Genomic DNA, 18856 nt, shown 5'->3' on the forward strand with positions numbered 1-18856 from the left:
GAAAGAAGCACCGGACTTCTTTCTGTTTATCCCTTCTCATGTGGCATATTGATCCTAACAACAGTTAGGAGCCAAACAGGAACACATAAAATCGTAATGTAATACAGCAAATACTTGCAAAACTCCAACCAGTGAAAGACGAATTTACATAACATCTCTGTGGTAGCTTCCCCCCCCCCTCCTTAATCTAATTTTGTAGCACATTTGCTAATCAGGATGCATGTTGTCTTGAAGTGCATTTTAGCAGAGCAGCCAAGCAATTAAAATGTTGATCTCTACAGTTCTTGTAAAGATGTGGAATTGCAGTGGGTAGGTTGCCATTCCAAAAATCAGACAGTAGTTATAAGTTCCCGAAGAAAAGGCAATATTTCTTTGTACTGACCTTGCTGCCACCTTTCTTCTTCACTTTGTTGCTCTAAGAAGTTGCTGTTTTGCTAGAAAACTACTTACTGTGAACACCCTTTGAGTTTAACCATCAATTATTTCTATACCTTGAGATTCAGACAGCGATGCACTGTTAACAGAGGAGTGAGAGTTAGTGGTAGGACACTCCTGAAAATGTGTTACTATGTTATAGGGTCTTGATTTGTTGCTGAAATATGTAGATGATAAACAATAGCTGTATTTTAACACCCCAGTTTCAAGTTTGAGAAATGACAAAAAGTGCCAGAAAACATCACCTTATACTATGCTTAAAAGCTTGCAGGATGCTTCACTGCCCTGACAGTGATTTAGATAAATGACTTGGCTATCTATCAAAATGTTTTTAGCACGCTCTCGAACACTTCAGTACACCATTAACTGTATAATGCTCTTGGAAATTTCTGTTTTGCGGTATGTTAAAAAGTTAACTAGGAATTAGAGGAGTTCTTTCTTCGACATTTCAAAGGGGTGGAGTAGGTAATTGAAAAATAAATTTAAGGGTGTTTGGTGAAAGAGTGTGTTTCACTCGGCTCAAAAGTTTTCAGACACCATATGACATTTGTGTGGGTTGAGTAATGAAAACAGAATTGTAAAAATCAGTGACTAGCGGCCTACAACACTGCAAATGTTTTGATGCCTTTACAATTAGAAGGAGACTGCGAAGTTCAGCATGGGATATTTATTTTTTTCGCACTGTTTTCAAAATGCTTCAAACAAAATATGAAACAAAGCTTTTACTTCAAAATAGTGTTACTAGCTATGGGAGAGCTTCAGTTAGCAAAAACAGAAATCCAAACCAGATGTTTTACTAAAAATGCTTTTTCCTCCTTTCATGGTTTAAACTTTAGTATAACTTCAGTGGTGATATTGTGGAAACTTGGAATTAAATAAACTTTCCTGGAGTAGGAGGCATATATACTGTCGTTAAAAGCTTACACTTGCAAAATATTCTTTAAATAACTCCTGGCTTTAAAATGTCCTGCTCTTTCTCTTGTGTGTTGTTAATACCTAGAAGCAGGATTCTTAAAAACAAAATATATGGTGTTTGTTCTTGGGCAAGTTAAACACAGGATTACCCTTATCAGAATGGAATGAGTGGTAAATATGTCATTTGCCTAGGGCCTGTGATAAGAGACAAGTGTTGATAACAGGAAAGTTTAGCTAATCAAAGAAACTCATATTAACAAGAGTAAATAAAAATACTGGAAAATGCGTTCAGGAATCCAGTCTTGTAACTTCGTAAGCAGTAGGATTAATCTTCACTTCATGGGAATTTAGAATCGGGTCGAAACCTGAATCATAGTACAGTGGCCATAAATTGAACTGTGAAAGTTAATGGTATAGAAATGTGGAAAAACAGTTTAGTTAGAGTCCAAATTAAGATTTCTGTTTGAAACCTTAGAGCAAATTTTGTTTTCAGTTTTGAAGAATGTGTACGCTGTTTATGCATGAGTAAGTATATAAGCGGATTATGAAATACTAAAATTCTCTCAAAGGTTAAGATTTTTATCTTACATCTCATGAAAATATGACAGAACTAGAAATTTTGTGCTCCAGAAAGCTTTTAATAGTTTAAAGGTTGCTTCACTGCTTATAAATGTAAAGATAGCAATGTTCAATTCTAACTCTAGCATTTCCTGATTCTCCATTTTTACGAAGACCTCTCTGATTTGATGTAATGTAATAATAATCAAATTTTGTAATTGTTAGAAGTGTGATAGGCTTTTTTTTGGTCTAATTTGTTGTTTAATTTTTGGCTCTGCAAAAAGAAATCCAAGCCAGTACACCTGCAGCCATTGCCTTAGGCCTTAGAAATATTGCTTTGATAGAGATGTGATTGTAGAGTAAAAGGTAAATGGTTGTTGAGGGAATAGTACATGGATAGTGCAAGCTCAGAGCAGGCCAGTAACAATCCCAGACAGCATCAGGGTTTCAACTGAAATGCTGGTGAAATTGGCCATTGCAGGGTTTAGGGCAGAATGCTGTAGGTCTCCAACTTCAGCACATCTTCCGTACGTTAATCCTGTTACAATTCACTAAGCTAGTGCACTCCTGCAGCATCATGAATTTTCTAGTCCATGAGGGTCTGCAAAGTAAAAATAGAGGATAAGACGCAACCCTAACATGACCTTAACTTGTGTGGTATTTTTTTTCCTCTCCCCTGTGGGAGGAAAAACCTGCCCTGGGTTTGCAACACAACTCTTAGCCACTGCGTATTGCATGGTGTGTTACAAGATTACAAAAAGCCCCCCTAAATTTGCACTCATATGAGTTTATGCTTTATGTGATTCTAGTTATGTTGTTGTAGATTTAAAATGAGATTACTTGTTTGCAAACAAAATTGTGGACTCAGAAATAAGACTAGAACCAACTGCACTTTTAATCGTAATTAGTTCTCACACATTTTGTCGTAAGATAAAAATCAGGTTGGTGTAATTAAATTAGACAAGGATAGTTCTTAACAGGACAAAAGAGTTAAGATTGTAAGAATGAGTAATTTATAGTTTTTTAAATAAGTTAGAATATTCTGCTCCCTCATAGTGCAATGGCAGCAAATACTGAGAGAAAACCAATAACTTTTGGTGAAACACGAGCTAACTAAATACTGAGGAGGTGGGAAGAGGACAGGTCCTAAGAGAGGAGCTGCAAAGAATGGAGATCTGACCTTGGAAAAGCCTATTAAAAAAGTCTTCATTAGTCTTCATTAATTAAACAGGGAAAAAAACAAATGAACAGGCCCAAAACAAGAGTAAGTTTGTTTGGCATTATGTAGTGTTTCAGCTAATTATATCAAGTAGATGACTACTGCCTACTGCATTTCCTTAGGGTTAGAAGCATAAAAGATTTGATGAAATCAAAAGTTGTGGACATGGCAGCAGAACACGCTGGGATGTTGAGGCTCACATAGTATGCAGTTCTTATTACAGTTTGGTAGGAAGCATTTGCCTTGAGAGGGGCTAGCAGGTATTAACTTTCAGAAAGTTCATGAAGATGGGACTCCCAAAAGCATGCGTTTTCCTTCAAAATTCTGGATTATTGCAGTGTTTGGGTTAGGTTCCCATTCCCTGCAAGCACTGGAAACATCTGTGTTCCACCAAAAAAAAAAAAAAGCTCACTACTTTATTTTCTTTCATCTTTCTGAATTAAAAAACAAACATTTTGAAGTGAAGGACTTGTAATCTGCATTCCCAAGTATCAAATGGCTGCAGGTGTGTTTGCTAGTGCCCAGAAGGCAAGATCTGTTTGAACCAGGTTATTTTCTTTGAAGTTCATCTATAAACTTTACAGCTAAATGGCTAGGACTGATTTGCTTAGGGATAGAGCCTTTGTTTAAATTTTTATACGTCTCGCTTAATGCTCTGAAATATGTGATGAAAAAAATGTTTGTTTCTGATCCACTTCATTTAAAAAAAAAATGTGTGGGGTATTTTTCTTCCAAAATAACTGAAAGGGGAAAACTATTCTCTACGTAGAGTGTGATGCAGCTAGCCTGATTCGGCTGCTGGCACAGGAAAACCCTAATGGACACGCACCACTGTCAAAAACTCCTGCAGACAAAAATGATGAGAGGCTTTCGCTGGTGAAGTCAGGGTGGGATAAGCTCGGAGGAAAAGCAGTGTATCTTTGGGTGACTCCCTGCTTGCCTAATGAGTCTGTGCAGCAAAGGTGCAACTTGTCAGAACAAAGCCAGGCTTCTGAGGCGATGCCTTCAAGAGGGTTACGGTGAAGTTAAGGAGTTGAAAGAGGGAGATAGTGTTTCAGAAAGCGAAGTTAGTCATCCTCACATCCAGTTAAATCCCTACTTACTGCTGAGCGGGTTCTGTTAACCATGTGTGCGTCACGCCAGCCCCGCAGCCCGGCCAAGCCGAGGGGCTTCGCTCGGGGCAGCGAGGCGCCCTGCTCGGCGGGTTGCGGTCCCACCTCCCCGAAACACGCCAAGCTTTGCTTGCTTTTGCTCAGATCTAATTTATATACCGCCCTTTACGCGGCCGATGAAGTGCGGCTGTGTTGCACAGCCAGCATTTAGATTTGGGAGCGGGGCTGTGAAAGGGACATTGTGCTCGCAAGGACTGCTGTCTGCCGCGGTCGGCCACGCTGTGCCCCGTCCTATTGAGACCTCAAAAGCAGAGCACAGCTGTGATGAGTTTCCAGATCTGTTTGGCCGTGGGGACCGGTCCTGGTATGCGTGCGAGCCGGGGGGAGCATCCCTCTCCTGCCTGGGGGGCTGGCAGCAGCTTCTGAGCACTGAATTTACAGGGGCGGGCGGCTGGGGCCAAATTAGTTGTGGTTTCAGAGGGCTTTCCAGAGCTTTGCTGGGCTGTAGCACGCAGCCCCATGAGGAAGGATATCAGTTGATGTATAAAATGGCCAAGGAACTTCGGTAAATAGACTTTACCCTTCAAATCCAGAGGTCCTGGCAGCGGTTGTGCGGGAGGGTGGGGTTGTACTTTTCCCCTTCCTGTACTTGGACACTTTTGATTATCCAGACTTTCTGGGGCTGAGCAGGGCTGCCTAATAACAAAGCCTGCATAATATAATTGCCTAAATAGGCCTATTGTCCTTTTCAAGTCACTGTGCTGTGAAATCTTTCAACTTTTTGCTGAAAATGTTGCATCTAACATTTAGATGGCTTAGTGGCTGCGGCGAGGAGGGGATCCTTCACCCTCATTTCTCATTGCCCAGTTGTTGAGAAGCTGATTATATTCCTGCCCCCTATTGATGTTTACTCCTTTTGGGAGGCAAATATTTTAGCCCCTTCTGGCAGGATAAACTGCCAAAAGTAATAGGCCTGGAAATACAAAGCTATGATTGATTTTGACCTTTGCTCATGTGCATGAAGTCTGTCCCCATGCACTGTGACCCATGCCACTTCTTGCTGAAATCCAAGCCCTTTCAAACCAAACGGAACCACCAAAATACAAGCCTCAAAATGCTCAAAACTATTCTAAAGTAGCAGAATAATAATTTTCTCTGTGCTTCAGGAAAAATATAGACAGGAGGGTAACAAAACTGGATTTTCTAGCAGGCAAACAAGGAGTAATGTCTTACCGCTGCCACCCTTTTATGAGAACCATATTCCAGTTATAAAAGAAACCAACTGATATAATGTGGAAATGATTCTGTGCAGTTTTTTGGTCACAGTAATCTTAGCTATTCCTCCTAATTGTAATCTGTAAACGGCTTGCATCCAAAACCGTGAATTTTAAACTGTCTTCTTAAAAACAGTCTAAGGTCTGGGATTTAATTAATTTGTTGTTGCATGAGCAAATATGTTTCAAAAGTTAAGAATGTCAGAAACAGTAGCCTAAAGTTAGCATCCTAAATTCACATTTCATGGCTTCATTTCCAAATATGCTGAGCATCTAGGAGCTCCCTCAGCACTTTTTAAAGCAGGCCATATATTTGAATGATCAAATACTATTTAAAACCTTCATTTAATATTAAAAGTGTTTACAGGACTGTTCCACTTCCCCCAAACATGAAAAAGTAATTCAGTGACAGTGTTCCCAACATCAACAGTGAAAATAGAGACACTTATATGACAAAGTAGGACTTGCTTATAAAAATATATTACTCTCTTTCCATAAATTTACAAATTAACTGAGTTTTTTTTCCTTCTATTTTGTCTGACACACACATTTCTCTGATTCTCTATTTGCTTCTCTGCAATAAAGTCTGCTCAGCAGATATTAATTGTGGTATAGATTTTAATAGCTAGATTATCTTCTTCGTATACTCACTTATTTGCAGCTGCTCAGGATTGCTTTCCCAGTGGCAGCGAATTAATATGACTTTGGTCACTGTGCATTTTGCTTATTTGGGGGGGAGGGAGGAGGGGAAATCTAGTTTTCTTCAGCTCATTTTAGTAATCTGAATAGGAGTGTAGAACTTGCATCATGTGACAGGTCAGCTCACCAGCATGGGGTCCCTGTGTGAGAACCTCCCTTGTACATGACAATCTGATAAGGATATCATGTGGTTTAGAAACACATTCCCACAATGTTCACTTCTTTGTCCCTTTATTTGGGAGTGGGTAGGAAAAAAGACTTTTAACAAACTAGTGCTAGCCCTTATATAACTGACCCCACTTTCTTTTAGTGTTCTGTTTGAGCCTTGAATCTTCTTCAAATACTTTTGTTAAGAGAGATGGAAATATAATCCAGCAAGTCTGTGTTAAAGAATCCTAGACACAAAGTATATAATATACTTTCTGTTCCCCTTGGACAAGGTGATTTTTCTTTCCCCTGCTTATACCATATATAAACTGAATATTATAAAACTATGTAAGTTAAATATACACATACAGGCTACACTTGTATAGGTTTAATAGGTTAAAGCTTGAATGAGTATTTATAAATTCTCAGAGTGCTCTGGATCTTCACTGCCAAGGACATGATTTTAGAGTCCATCCATAGTTTGGAAGGATTTCCGTTTTATGCACTTTCAGTGACTTACATTCTACCCTCTAAGTGCATCCCCTAAGAAAAAAAGCAGAGAAATGTCTTTCAACAAAGAGATTTTTTTAGCACAGCTTAGTTTCTGTTAATGGTTTGGAGGATCTCTTTCCATTGAACCATAATATTTTTCTCTAGGCTCACATTGTATTTTTAGCAAGGATCTTTGAACAATAAAATGACAAATTAAGGATGTCTTTGTCTTTTACAGCCTTATCTAGTGAAGCACTTAAATGCACTCAATCCTCCACCCTCAATTTTAGTAGAGAGTTTTAGAGACAGAATGGATGTATGAGTGAGCCTTTGGTGTATTTGTGTACTGGTACTTTTAGGAAATAGCAGTAAAAGTTCATGTCACTGTGCTGGATATTCAGCACAATGAACATCCAGCATCTTTTCTTATAAAGAAAAAAGGATCAGTCTTCTTTTAAAGATGCATTGCAGAGGTGTTGAACAATCAAGCAGGTTGACCAGTGTTGCACCAACTGGAGACAAAAAGCACAGCTTGATTTAACACAGATTTCCTTCAGTGGGTCCTTTGATTATAGAAAGCCATTTGTGCCTGTAAGATAGAAAGAATGGAAGAAATGGTTCAATTACCGCTTCCCAAAACCAAAACACAACCCCCCCCCCCCGCCAAAAAAAAACCCAACAAAGCAAACCAAAAGAAAACCAACAAAAAAAAAATCCCCCACCCCACCAATACAGTTAAAGAACACAAAAAGTCTCTTGAATTATCTTATTTTATTTATTTTTTAATCTGAATGCTGCTTGAGGTAATTCCTGAAGTGGCCATTGAACCTCTCTGCTGGTCCTCTCTGCCGGGCTGGCTGATGACACAGCAGCACATCATACAGAGGTGTGCCTCTCATCTCCTACGAGAGCTCCTTCATCTTCCAGTCCTGACCCAGCATGACTCCTCTGCCAGCTGGTGACTGATACCAAGAGGATTTCTGGGTTCTTGCATGATAAGTGAATGTAACATCATCTGAGTTGATTCAAGTATTTCAGTTGTTCACAAATACCAGCTGGGGACAGAGGTGTTCAGGCACAGAACAGCTGTGCCCTGGCTTTTGGGGGTCTCAGAGCCTCCAGCACATTTGCTCAGGGACTGGCCGTGGGCAGAGCCCGGGGCAGGAAACAGGCTCCTCTGCCACTTCAATTCCTCATCTTCTACTCAAAAACTCACGAGAGGACCAGGGTTGCCTATCTTTCCAAGACCGAACGTTCACTCTCTCATGAAGAAAAGGGAGTTGGAAAACTGTGTCACAGTGCCATCTGGCGATACCTGACACTGGACCTCCCCTTGGGCAAGTGCTGTGGATCTGCAGGCAGATGCTTCCCCCAGGATCTTGGTTTAGGCACAGGAAAACGCCTGTGCCCCCCAAAGCTTGTCTCTCTCTCGGGATTTTGCACTCCTCTCCGGGTTGCTCTAATCAAAGGTCCTAACTTCTCATCAAACTTCCCCTCCTTCACAGAGATCCACCCTCACTGATCCACCAGCCTCAGGGTTTTGGCTTAGGGCACAAGTGAAAGGACTGGCTAAAATGCCATGCATGGATGAACTTTCTTATTGTTAAGATCAGGTCCTGAGCTTGGGGGTTCTTTCTTTGGTTTTAAGCCTTTGTTCATATTACTGTCTTTCAACTTTTGGTCTGAGGAGGTTTTTTCTTTTTCCCCTCGTCTTGCAGAGTAATCCTTAGCATTGCTTTGTTAGCATAGTTCTTTTCATTCAGCTGAGGAAGAAATTTCATTAGTTGCTGGGTGAGGGTGTATGTCAAATCCTCCTTAGAGGTTAGCTGGAAAGTCTTGGACTTTCTAAAGATCTTTCTAATTTCACTCCACACTTTGAACACTAAGGTGTAAAATGCAGAACAAATGGCAAATCACCTATGTCTTTCAGTGTCTTTGATCAGGGCAAGCTGCTTTTCCCAAGTCTTCATTCCCTAGTGAACCTCTGCCTTCCTCTCTCCGTTTGGAGAGCACATTCCAGCTGTGTTTTTCTAGTTGCACATATAGTCACATGCTATGCAGGTTAGGCATGTGAACTGCTCATCTTTCTGTGCTTTGTGCCTATTGCCACATTCAGTTTTCTGACACCACACCAAGAAGGATCCATTATCTCCCTGAAGTTTTGAAAAGAAGCCTTCAGCTGCCTGCAAGAAGTCAGAGCTGACTCATATCCTCCTGTGGTTTTTTTTTTTTTTCCTCTTCCTTATCCGAATCCTTTCCTTTCTCTGTGTTTTGGTGAGGTCCTGCAAGACTTATGTGGTTAAAGCAGGAGCTGTGTGTTAGGATGCACTGCATGTCTGGAGGCAGTTTGGGCAAATAGCTGTTCCCTTCTCCCTGAAATGGAGTCCATTAGGAACACTGCAATTTTTCACCTTCACCAAAATGTGAAAGCAGAGCTCAGTTACAGTGTGGTACACTGGCACTGCCCAGCAGTACTGTTTTATGCTTTTGCTAACTTGAATTTCTGTGCAGAAGAAGAAAATACTCTGAGAAAAAGAGGTTAGGAAGGAATGACGCAATCAAATGAGATTAAATCAGAGTATTGGTTTCCTTGGAACACATATTTGGCTTTTTATCAACAATCTTTTCCCCATTTTTCAAATAAACACATATTTTCACATGATAACTCTATTTGAAATATTAATCCTTCCAGGGCTGCGTTACCTTTGTTTCTTCTTCAAAGTCCATTACTATGAAAAGGTTGCTGTTCCTTAGGCTGTTTCAGCTTCAAAAGAATTTCAGGGCCTGGTCTATTGGAAAGCTTGGGGGTATAATTAGTGAAAATGGAAATAGATGCAAGAGAAATTTAGTTCCTGATGTTTTAATTTAGTGTGGTACTACCATGTGTTGTTGAAGAGGATTCTTAAAGGCAAACATAATTATTTCATTATGGTCTTCAGTTTGCTTTCATTGGTCTTAATGACAAGAAGCTGTATAAGGAGTCATACATTTTAATTAGACCTTCTTATATTTACATCAGATAAATAACAAATAATTGATGAAAAACAAGTCTTTTGAATGTATGATTTCACACAGACCTCTAGTTACATTTTAATGATAAAATATTTCTCTTATTGTTTTGCATTTTAATTATGTAGCATTACTACTTTAGCAGAAATCTCAAAATGCTGTTATTTCCATCCATATAATTAGACTCACAATTTATTTCTATACATTTATAAAACTTCTGAAGGGAGAAGGTGTTTTTCTACATATACACCTGAAAATCAATTTCCATTAATTTCCTAGATTTTTTTTTTGGTGATAATCTCCAGTAAAAGCTAGTTGGAAAAGAAGTCAGAGCTTTTCCTTTGTCTTCAGTTATCTACAATAATTGATAGGCAATTGTCTATCAATTATCTATAGGAACAAGTCCTGCCATGATTAACAACCCAAAACTCCTATAGAGTCTGAGGAGCAGGAAATTGTAGGAGTTGTAGTGGAATTTTCTAAGGAAAACTTGGGTTTTCATTGAGTTTCATTGAAAGTTTTATTCCTTTGAAAATCCTACCAATGCATTTTTATTTATAATTGTGTGTACTTCTGTGTGCATTTAAAATACCTGCTTTTAATTTCCTTTACCCCCTTTATTGGATGCTAATACCAAGAGAAATTATTTTAGAGTCTTGCTATTTACAAGAGTTTTTCCTGCTTGCAAGCTCTTCAGCATTTCATTTTAGTAACAAAACATATTTCACATGATTCATTCCTCAGAGTATAACAAACACTAATTGTTGTTATTGATTTTAAATTTCACAACCATTACAAGTAACCCAGATGAGTGGCAGATAAAGAGTAATAATCCATGGAGTTCTGGAAGTGTTTCATGTTTGTCTGTAGTACTTTAAGTGATCAATAGTAACTGCCCCATTGAAACTAACTGCTATATCAAATAACAGTAAATCAAATGAATGTGCTTACAGATTATTTATTGAAAGCTCTAATTGTTCACTGGGGCCCTGCTTATCTCAGGAAACAATAGAAGCCAGTGATCAGGCAAACTGGTTTGCAAATGCCGGGGGTGCCATGAAACAGCAGGGTCTCCCTGTTCCTGGGTGGTATGAGAGTTTTCCAAAATGTGCCCCTGTCCCACTGGGATTGTCTGGTCCCAGGGTAAGGTTGTGAGAAGTGAGTTTTCTCAGACAGCATCCCTTGAGCTTACAGGTTACACTTTGTTAAAAATTACTGGGTTTATAGGTTGTCATCTTTGGATGTCAAACTTGTGTCTGGTGAGTAAAGTGTGGGAAAAGAACTGAGAAGATTTTCCAAAATTTCTGACAAGTCTGTGTAATGAAAAGCACAACAGGATCAGACCTTAGAATGGGAAGTAATGGAAAGCATATTGAACTTACTCTGTGGAAAGCTTGCCTAGTTTATATTACAGTTTGAGGCAACTCTGTGCAGCTGTGCAGTTGTCAGACTTGTGCAAATACTACGAAATTAAAAGCAGTGATTTCTAACCAGCAACCCTCCACCGCTGATTTCACTAATTCCTTAAAATGGCTGCTCTGCCTTGTTACAGTAACTCACTGAAATAGCAGTGCCATAGTTTGGAAGTTTTCTGGAGCTCCAAGTGAAATGGGTAGTCTTACAGACAGTTTCACAGCTATCTACATTTTTAATAGCCTTGGTGTGTTGGCAATAATACTTTGCTGTGTCTTCAGAATCCTTTGGGTATTGGCAGAGGCACTAAAGCAGTCCTTCAGAAAGTTTAGGAAGATTGCATTGAATGAACTGTGACAACTGGAAAAGCATTTGTAAATATTAGCCTAATTTATCAGGAAAATAATGGCCCAAATCTCTCAAACATGGCAGGAAAAGGGGCTTTTTCCCCCTAAAAAAGGGTATCTTTTATGAAACACATGCGTACTGTAGTAGGGAGTGTTCATAATAGAGACATTTTCAAATTATTATAGCACAGTAACCAGAGATCTTCTGGATTTTAACCTCATAGGGGAAGAGTAACTTCACTTTTTCAGAATATGTTTTGCCTCGAGTTTCTTGGGACATCAGCTACTAGGACTGAATTTTGCTTTTTCAGTTCTTCGGGAACAGAGTACTTTCCTTCTGTCATATTCTATATAAAGTACGGCTGATGTTTTTCCTGTTTGCAAGGCAGGGGTATTGCAGTCAGTTTTGAGTAGCTTATCTGGAATAAAAAGAATCACTGCTGAAGTTAGGTGTTGGATAAGAAAGACCAGGTGACTAGGAAATACTGTTAGCACATATGTGTTTTCCTGAAGTACAGTGTGTGCATATTTTTTCACTTCTGAGTGAGAATAGTAATGACAGAAAACATACAGGTAAAATTATGAACATTCCTCATTCCAATGGTTTAATAGGAAAATCTACTGCAGGTAGAGAATAGGAAAACAGACTATTGGGAAATGGGCCCTGCAGTCATGGATGTTGTCTCCAGGCTCTTGTGGATGTCTTATTTTATCGATCTTAGATCTTCTAGGCAGAATGAGGAAGTGTGCTCTGAGCCACAGTCAAGAGAACTGCTACCAGTTGGCTCTGGGATACCACACTCCTTCCCAGATTTCAGCTTTTGCTCAACCTGCTGTGAGAGGGGCAGAGGGATGTTTTCCATGTTAACTGCACTAATGGAAAATTACAAGTAAAAAAAAAAACCAAAAAACAAAAAACCCCAAAAAACCAGATCAAAATATTTTATGAACTCAATGTCAAGGTGCTGTGAATTACAAGGAAAAGAAATTTGTTAGTGTCTTAGTTTTCATGTTACCTTCCCCACTGTGTTGCCATTTTTAGTCTGGCAGGTACTAATTCAATTCAAAAATACTGAAATTCCACTCAGGTGAGCATTACAGCTTGGTAAACTCTATATTTCATTTGCTCTCTCAAAAGATAGTGACAAAGTTCTTAAATATTCATAAACTGGGATCGCTTACATTAGTATCAGAAATGTAGGGGTGAGCTGCTCTTAGTTCTGCACTGTCCTAGTCTGGCAGGCTGAGGGGATGAAGGAGGACAGAGTATGTCCCTGTTTTGGCCTCAGATGTTGCAAATGTACGTGTGCTGTAGGATGTTAGAAAGGTCAAGTTTTGGTCTGACTGTCCTATTTGCAGATAAGCTCAAGTGATGAAAGCCATATTTTTCCTGTTATTGTGTCATGCCTAAATGGAAATAATGGATTGTTTTAATTATAACCCCACAGAGCAGCAACGTGGGTGCAATTAGGCTAGTGTAAGGAATAATCTCAACACTTGGGAAGGGAGCTACATGGATGTAAAACATCCATGTGCAAGCAGGGATAGCACAGGGGCTCACTGCAGTGAGGGTGGGGTGTGGGAGACGTGTACTGGGATATCTGCCTGGTTTGAGGAGCTACCTTTGCTCCTCCCAGTCTGCACACTGCCCTGTCCTCTTGCAGCAGAAAACTCTTGGCTCCATTTCGTGGCCTGAGCTTCAGCAAATGGCCCTGGGTTGAGGGGACATGGCTGGGGAGCTGGAAGCGTGCTCCTCCCCTCTTCCCTCTGCCAGAGTGTTGGCAACCTCTGGGAAAGGGCCAAGGGGTGGCTGCCTGGGGGGTGCTGGTTCAGCAGGTTTCATCTCAGCTTCGTTGTGCCATGAAACCTTACTTGATAAGGAATCATACCTCTGGGTGGCATAATGCCAAACAAAGGTCTGCAGCCTGAGAGTGAGATCCCGAGCAAGGAGATATAAAGGTTCACAGTTGTCCACTGCCTTGTAAAAAAGGCGAGTGCTGTGTGATGGGGCTGTCAAAGAAAAATAAGGAATTAGACATCCTTTTCAAAGGAAATCAAAACTTAGAATTAGCAAAGCAATAAAAGCCTTCTAAAGTGAAAGCTGGAAACAATACATTTTTAATAAAATGGGCAGTTACTCTAATTGCTGAACCCCTACTGTTCAATTTCTTTTAGTGCCCTTATTCATTAAATTCAGCATACTTACACTTATTATTTACAGATGTATGCGTTTTAACTTGTTTATAGAAACCATGCCTTGCAGAAAGCTGTGGATGGTATAATACTAATTTGTGTTTATTGCTGCCTATAATATGCAATTTTAAAAACAATTAAAGATAGCACTGGAGCTCATCATTGGAGCCAACCTCCAACTGCCCATGAAAAGTAAAATATTAGCACCGTGTGCTTCCTTAAAAGGTTATAGGCCATTTGTAGTGAGTTGATAACCTACCCATTAATGAAGAATTTACCTGTTCTTAAGGATTTTAAGCTCAGCAGTCTAGTTTCTAGGTAATGTTCTAATGTATCCCATTTAAACATGTGATGGAGTTCATAATTGCCCTTGTAAATGGGTATAGAAAGGAGGGTATATAAATCAATTAGCGATATCCAGCAGTGTGGCTGTAATACAAATTAATTGTAATGATAAGCATTTTAACTGCTACTCTACTAACTTGAAGTAGTTTTGATCACTGAATTGGCTCTTGTTGAGTCACTCTATTAATTTTAAGATTTGAAAGCACTTTAAGATCAAAATGTTCTGAACTAATGCTCCTAAAATTTGAGAAATTAAATGATATATAAAATAATACACAGCAAGTCAGTTTTATGGCATTTCCAAAGAGAGCACAATAGTTTTATTTTGTCCATGTGGTACTGAACAACTGTGTAATAGTATTACATGATTAAAGATATTAAAACACTCCTTTTCTTGCTGGATTCAAGCCACAGCAAAAAGCCATGATGAATAGTGTTATAAGATATGTTGAACATACAGAAAATAAAAAATTTATTTGGCAGACAAAGTAATACCAAAAACTAATACCAACTTGGATAGGAGGTGAGTTCTGAAGAATAAAATCATTCCTTTAGAATAATACTCTGAGTTATTCTGTTTTAGTGCTTGAAAAGACTTAAAAATAAAAATCCTCAAAACACTATAAAACATTTAATAACTATAAATGGAGACTTTATGACTTACTAAAATATCTGGATGTAGAGATTATAGCAACTATTTCATTGCCCTTGCAATTTTAATTTCTTACTGATGATACTGGATCTGGGTTTTCTCCCATTTATGTTTGCAAGTCTTTTTTTGGAATTAGTGGAGTAGCAGCACCGTAAAACATAGCTGAAGAAAAGAATCAGACCCCTTTTATTTTTAAGTGTTTCTTTCCTTACAGTAGGCCTTTTCTTAAAATTTTTGATCCTATAGGGAAAGCACTGAATTTGTTACATCACATTTGTATCAGTAGGCCACAGAAATAAGCTTATTTTTCATAAAGAATAAGAGGTCAGAGTTCTCACCTTCTCTACATTTGTGCATCTTCTTTGCCTATGCCACTTTATTCCACATAAAGATCTGACCATGGGAATTCACAGGTAAAGCAGCCAGGGTATGAACTGTAAGAAAATTTCATTTCAGAGGACAATCTAACTTCACACAGATGATGGCACAATTATGTATTTTTTTTTTTAAGGAAGATCCTATTTTTCAGTTTTGCAGTAATGCAGAATTTTCACTTGAGACTGATGTGGTTTTGCATGGTAATGGACAGGCAGAAAATCACCGACCTGAAAAAACCACAGAGCTAGCATCTTTCGGATGTTTTTCTTCAGTTTTCCATACGATTTATTTTTTTCATTTAACATGTTTTCTTTTTCATTTCGAAGGTAGGCTCCTAATACAAAGTGATGAACTGCTGCCCTGTAAACTCTGCCTGCCAAAGCCTGCGGCCATGCTGTCTCTACTCTTACTTTCACCCCGGCTCACTCACGGTGTCTGCCTGGCCATTTATTTAGCGAAAGACGCTCCTGTTCTCAGTTACTAGCACGTCATTAAGTCTCGCTGTCTTGAGAGTAACACAGGTATAACCAGATGCAGTTCTTGGCCCTGATATAATTAATCCTGACAAGCTTTCTGCTTTCCACGTTTGCTCAGGTGTAAATACATCTCTCTGGCTTTACGGACACATAAACCCAAATGTAGAACTGCTTTGCTGACATAACTGTTAAAAAAAAAATCAGCCTGAAAAGCAGTATAATTTTCTTTGAAAAGGTGATGTTAGTTATACATACTACCTCAGGGTTTAGTGGAGCTGGTGCTTGAGAACCAGAAATTGCAAACCTATGGAGCAGCTGCAACCTCCTCGATGTCTTTTACTACTAACTGTATTAAATATGTGTGTAGAGAATGTACTTGCCAAAAGTTGTGACTCTGCTGGGAGAAGTACCAAAAGTGGTTGCAGTGACAGCTCTCCCTGTGTACCTGTAGGGCACAGCAAAAAGATGCAGCAGATTCACTAAGGTTTTTTAGGGTGTTTTCTTTCAGAAATACCTGATTGTGTGTTGGTGATTTTCAGGTCATGCATAGTTAATTTATATGACCGACCTGCTAGATTCAGACTTAACATCTTGGTGGTATGTGAGGCTTGGACAGTACAGTCAAGAGCACAGGATTTTTTGGCAGTGCACAGTTGCTGCCTTCAGGAGAGGATTCAGGATTTCTCTCAGGCAAGTCAGTTCCCTGCTAGGGAACTCCTGTATAACTGTATATATGATGGTAGTCTTATAGAAAGCTGATTCCCAGCTGGCTGCAGAGATCAGAAAATGAAGGCAAGGTTTCATCACCTCTCCTGAGTTCCCTGCTGGCAGCAGCAGTGGCTCTTGGAGGCAGGAAGCACTCAGCCCTGTCCTGTCTCACAGTGGGCAGGTGAGTGGGGTTCACATGCAGACTTGGGGGTGCTTCAGAGCCCCTGCAATAGAGGGGCCAAGCAGAGTTAGCAGAGTTCCCTGCTCTGTCATGTATCCTATATGAAACCTAGGGCAAGACATGTAAGGCTGTATTTTGAGGACACTGCTTAGTGCTGCAGACAGCTTAAAAAAAATCTCAGTTACTGCTTGCATTTTTCTAGAAATTTATGATGCAGCAAATAAAGCTCCTTCACTGTCTGTGCTTCTGTTTCCTGCCTGTAAAGTAAGAATAGCTCTTCCCTTATCTCACTTAGGTGTTACAAAGGTAAAAATATGAATGCTCATGGATTATTCACATACTGGAGTGGCAGGGACCATGCTTGTACATCAGATAAGCAGAAGAGAGAAGGATCTTTCACACTGCTAAATATGGCAGAACCAGAAGCAGTGCTCATGTTGCTGTGTGGCCAGGGACAGCAGGCCTGAGGAGAGTCATTCAGGGAATCTGTGCAGGAATGTCACTCTGGAAGATGTGCTGGCAGGTGGGGCTCCTGGAGTGCCTTGTTAAATGCCAGCATAAAGTCAGGCGACCGAATTGTCATGTTTAACTAATGGATTGATAAAGAGGCCAAATTGTGTCATAACAGAAAAGTATGTTTCAAAAGAATCTCTACTCTTCAATAGGCAACTGGTAGAGATTATTTGGGGGAATAAAAAAATCTGTGAAGAAGTTAGCTAAGTAACAGAAATTATATTATGAAAGTAGAACAGAAAATAAACCAGAAGATAGATGCTGTTGTCATCTGACTTAGAGCAAAAAAATCTGGATAGCTCTGCTACGCTGGTAGTAGGATACTAAACTGTTTCTTGACCCTAATCACCTGGTATGAATGCAGGTTTCAAAGGGCTATACTGTTGTATGGCCAAGATCAGTATCCACTGACTCCACTGACTTGTGTTACATGACTCTGCAGGTTAACATTACAGATTTGCAATTGAAACTTGGCAATTTTGTTGATGAAAGGCATGAAGGAATATGATGCAGGTCTCTCTCTCTCACCTAGTTCTAAACTGGGGAAGATGCTGCAAAGGAGTGTAAACACTTTTATTTCTTGTCAGTTGACAAATACAACTTGGTGTATACACAGCGAGGCATTTATTGAATATGAAGCTTTTTTGTTTTTTCAAATCATACTTTAAATTTAGTCAGTGTTTTAACACTGAAATGCTTCAATAGTTAAAATGAAAGAGCTCCAAGGACCTGCTTTGCAAGTAATGTCTCCACTCAAGGCTGAGGCCTTTCAGGGTTCATTCTTTCAAATACCTTTTGACTTGGCAGGATCATGATCATTACCATTATTTGAATTGGAGTATCACTGGAAAGTCCTGCAGCGCCAGTTACTGTACAGCACATTCTGAGGCCCTGCCCAAAATAGTGCGCTGTCTAAATGCATGAGATGCAGAAGGGTGGGGGAAGAAAATACTGTCCTGGTGGTATGTCTGGCTGCAGTGGAGCAATGGCTAAATTTGTACTTGGAACTTCATTAGGGTGAGGATATCAGAGCAGAGAGTGTGCTTCACTGCTTCTTGTGCTCCGAGGCGAGGGCAGAGTTCAGCAGGACCCCTCTCCTCCTCGCAGATGCTGCGGGACAGAAGCCAGCTGTCCCTATCGCTCTGTAGCTGACAGGAGTTGGAGCAGCAAAAGTGCTTCAGCTTTAGAGAGCTCCTGCCAGCTCTGCTGCGCCTATCGGGGCTTGCACCTTGTCTGAGATAGTTTTGGCAGCAGCAGCCCGTGCCCTTTGCATGGCCCTTAAAGTGCCCTGGCTCTGAGACTCCTTTGGGGTGACCTTGCATGCAGTTTTGTTCATTAGTCCAGTCCTTGCAGAGTGGGCTTCTGAGCTCTGTAACCTTTACCTCTTTCTAGTCCTGTTGTTATTTTAATCATACTGTATCAATCCTGAGCAGCACATAGTGGAAACCTGTTAGATACTCTGTTTGCTTTTAAAGTGACAGAAAAGGATCGTTTTTGATTGGGCACCCTCAAAAAGAAGCAAGGTCATGGAGTTTCATCTTCTGATGTCCCTCTTGAAAGTATAATGACCCTTTTCAGATTTAATGCAAGCCAGTAGACTTTAAAAGGTTTCTTTGGCTTTCTTCCATAATACCACCCTTTTTTTAAGGTCAGCCTGGCAGAGATGCATGACTCGATTAAAATTAATGCTTCAAAAATTGTAACCAAGAATCAAAATAGAATACATATATTTAACACCATAGCTTTAAGGCAGATGTGTGCAGATACAAAGACATAAAGAAAAAAGAAAC

The 18856-nt window shown here is 39.7% G+C and overlaps 1 protein-coding gene across 11 annotated transcripts in view; it reads left to right on the forward strand.

Annotated features, from left to right (window-relative positions):
• RARB (retinoic acid receptor beta) overlaps positions 1-18856 on the forward strand; it is a 323775-nt gene that overhangs the window by 233078 nt on the left and 71841 nt on the right. The gene's annotated exons all lie outside the window — the stretch shown is intronic.

The sequence above is a fragment of the Zonotrichia albicollis genome, chromosome 1 (genome assembly GCF_047830755.1).
Source record: "Zonotrichia albicollis isolate bZonAlb1 chromosome 1, bZonAlb1.hap1, whole genome shotgun sequence".
In the NCBI taxonomy this organism is placed as follows: Eukaryota; Metazoa; Chordata; class Aves; order Passeriformes; family Passerellidae; genus Zonotrichia; species Zonotrichia albicollis.